Consider the following 4271-nt stretch of genomic DNA (forward strand, 5'->3'; position numbering starts at 1 on the left):
AAGGATCCAAATCCGTTTCTATTTTTACTTTCCACAGTCATTCACACACTAAACCATGCTAATGTTGACCGTTTCTGTATCTGCCTCTACCACCTATCATCTATTTTTCACTCAGACCCTACTCAAGACTAGATTCATTGCTCAGGTTCTTTTATTCATTCTGTAAGCAAGTAGAAAGCACAATAATATATAGTGGTGATCACAGTGGCTATCCTGCAGGCCACGTCCAAAGACACTGAGTCGTCTTCACTTGTCTTACGTATTTGGGTATTATCCCTGTTTGTACGATGCTTTTTCTTACCAGCGATTATGCATCTCCCTGGCATTAAATGTGTGGTTAATTACTTTACCTGTATGCTGAGCATATGGTTCAGCTCTAACTGTTCCTGTTATTTGTTAGAAGTATGCAAGCCATCTGAAAATATAGGAGAAATTTTCTATGTTTGAAGGTTTCTTAGCCTGCCCACCTTATCATACCATACAGAGGCATCTTGCATAGACCTCCATTGGTTCTTTGGTGGATGGTGGACCCTTCTCTGAAAGGAATAATTTGTTTTTTGTGTCCTAGTAAGCTAGGGCAAGAAATAATAAGCTCAAAATGAAACGAAGAAGTTCAGGTGAGCTATTAAGAAAAGTAATTATATTAAGGTAGTAAAGGGCTAGATGACAAGGGAATGATGTGATGTTTCCATTATTCAAGGACTCTAAAGAAGAAATAGACAAACACGCTGACTGTCACACTGTCCAGCTGCAGTGCAAGAGTGACATCCTGAAGTCCCTTCTGAACTTACATTGTTGTGATAGGGTTAACAAATTCCACTGTTAATATTTGTTCTTTCTTTTTTAGAACCTATGCTCCATCCCAAAGTATTTGTGTGAAATACCCAATAACAATGGAGTTGAGAAATAAGGATAACCATGAGGTTTGCCATTTCATTCTCAGTTTTGTTTTAGAAAGGGCATGATGCTTGGTTGTACTGCTGTTATCCTTTTGCACAGCATGCAACATGTAGGAATCTGTATTTTAACCAAGGTTTTTCCTTTCCAAAATCATGTTCCCTGACTCCTTAATTTTACAGTGAGACCATAAATATATGTCCTACATCACAATCTGTGAAAAGTATTGCAGGATCTATAATTAGTATTACAATAGGAGATCAAGCATAAAGAGAGTGTAAATGACAGGAGAAAAAAACTTAATGAAACCACAGTTCATAACTGACAAATATTAAAGACACTACAGGAAACACACAGATGACACAGTTTAATTTGATATATTTGAAGACTTCCACATTCAAAATATCATTGTACTAAAAGCAAGAAGAGGCAACTGGGAATTTTTTCCATTATTTTGAATGCTTTTACAAAACCTTTCACACAGCTTAATGAATTATTTTCTACAAACAACAATTATACTGTGGTTAAACCCATTCTTTCCTAGGAAATACCTATACGTTGGCAGCTAGAACACAAACCCCTAATGGAAATCCACCATAAACTCAGATCCATTAATTTTGTTTTCCTCATTTATAATGAATCTGAATGTATTAGCAGGAACTGAGTATTAAATCTATGTGCAGTTAATGCTGTCATGCAACAAATAACATATGAGCTGGCTCATGTAGACCATTTCTTCCACCAAGTCTAGTTAGAAATTCTTTATGGTTCTGAGGAATGAGGAAAAAGGCTATAATGCATGTGGCCACTTGTGCTAAGCTAAGAAAAACCCCGAATCTAGATTGTATCATTCCGTGATATTATTCCCTGATGTGCATAGTTCAGTTTTCCTTGTGTATCTTCAAAGTTCCCTAGATGCGTGTATGACTGTTCATAGAATTCTTTTATCTTTTATTCTGTTAGACAATTGTTTTAAAATAACAGACATGCGTCAATCATTATGCACCAATCTGCAAAATACTATGTCTGGGCCTTGATTCTGCAGACATAAACTATTTTGCTAACTGCCCTGAGTAATTCTGTTGTTATCAGTACATTCCATGTCACAGATGAGAAAGAATTCTATATTCTGTTTGCCAGCTGGTGAGGTTTAATTATGAAAAATGTTATTTTGACCTTTGGTAGAGTAAGTTAGCAATGACACAAAAAGGTCACTGTGACTTGGGTTTGAGGAAGCAAAATATAAAAGTGGATTTCATTAACTGTAACTTGATAAAAGGGGTATTAAATGTCCAAACTTAGAGAGCACAGGTTAATTTTTAGCACTTTCATTAATTAATCTTTTATTTGTTACTTCCTACTGATGATGTGAGATAAAAACTCATTCCTATGACTTCACAGGGAGGAAAAGCTGGGAACAAAATCTGTTTAAACTGAGTTAGAAATAATTATGAGCTTTAATATAACCAAGCCAAAAGCCTTCAGGTTTGCCATACACTCTTTCAGAAGCAGAATGGCAAAATTAGGTGCTTTTATAATCTACCTCAACAAAATATAGCTGTTCATCCCCTTAGTTCAGTTATAGATTTCAAATTATTCTACTGCTTTTATTACAGGAGGTTGGGCTACTTTAGTATAAAGTAATAAAGCTTCATATTTTCACAGAAGTCCCAAATTATATTCCCATCATTATATTTTGATATGTTGCCTGTAATCATTGTACCACAATTGTTTTCCAGAATGAGGAAAATAAATCAAGAATCTAGATGTCACTCTACAGAATGCCTCTATTTGGGTGACTTCTGCATTTGACTGAAGGAGAAATGGCTGGATCCACTGGCTGAGGTCTGTGCTGTACTTCATTTGTACCAGGCTAATTAGTGTAAGACACCCTAGGGTGGTCATGCTCCATTTAAAAAAAAATCTTTCACAGATGTAAAACCTAACACAAAAAAATAATTGGGCTGTGATGCAGCTCAGCTTTCCTACCCATGCACAAATATCCTTTTCGTTCAGTTTATTTCCTTTATTATTCAGGTAATGCCACTCATCCTTTCTTTGGCTGATGGCATGCAAGAAAAAAAAATCTCTTAAAGTCTGTGGCTGCCTCTTTACTCTCCAGAGCTTCTTTCTTCGGCAGTTTATGTTTCTTCCACCTGCATTTGTCACTGAGCTTGGCTTACAAGCACAGAGGGAGTTTGGTTGCCTGGCCACTTATCCCTCTGAGATTGCTCGAGGACTCCAGAGGAATTCTTTGTCTTGGCTATGAGCAGGGTTTCTGTCTGTCTTCCCAAAACATGCAATGTGTGTTCAAGTTGGGTACACCAGATGGAGTTGTGCTCAATTTTGAATTTTTTTCGGAGATATTTATACCTGTAATGGAAAAGGCCCAGGAAGCAGCACAATCTGCCTGACTGTGGTTTTACCAGCTGTGAGGAAAACCTTGCACATGTGTATGCTATACAGACAATGTCTATACTGGTCCCTGTGCAGACTATAGGATAAAGGGACTGTCACTACCATTACCAGCCAGATGGCACTTCTCCAGCCATCTTTGACTACTTCAGCATCAACAGCAGTCTAACTGTCATCATCCTAGGATGACCACAAATGACGTAGGAGAATGATTCAGCTCTTGTCTGGACCTAGGCTATGAGCTCTGCAAACTGCTACCGCTGATGGGTGTTGGATATAGCTAAACAGTATGGCCTGTCTGTCTGAGACTAAGAGTCAGAGCTGTTATCCCATCTTATAACCTAAGAATGAGTCTCTTCTGTGTTTACGGTCTATAATTCCTGTTATATCTCTTCAAATCAGGAAATACAAAATAAATTATTTCTTAAATAGATACTGTTGATGGGCAATTATGCCTGGTAAGCCCCTTGAGTATTCAATGTAGATAAACATATGTATCTATATCTATATTTGTAATACTCTTGGGTGGTTTCATCAGCTGCGAATTTCAGGCTGCAGCATTAGTACTTAAAAATCGCCAAGCAAACTATGGCTAAGGGAGAACCTGCAAGTTGGCTATATCCAGAGATCTAAATATTTTCATGAAATTTTGTACAAAGGGAAACTCTGGACACAAGCTTTTGTGTGACCTTAGAGGACAGCTAAACAGAAGTGAGAGAGGCTGAGGAATTTTTGCAGCTAATGTGCCACATCCCACCTGCACAAGTGTAACTATGCCATGATCCTAATGGGCTGAGCTTAAGGTCATGCAGCTTTTTCAGTTTTAAGCTGTTAAAGTTTTTCTAGTAACTTTAATAAAACCTGTAAAATAAGAAAGCCTTAAAAGGACTATTACTCTCTGGCAGTTTGATATTTTATAGGTTTTCCACTGAGATGTAACAATGACTCATCTAACCTAT

Source organism: Struthio camelus, chromosome 4 (assembly GCF_040807025.1).
Source record: "Struthio camelus isolate bStrCam1 chromosome 4, bStrCam1.hap1, whole genome shotgun sequence".
NCBI lineage: Eukaryota > Metazoa > Chordata > Aves > Struthioniformes > Struthionidae > Struthio > Struthio camelus.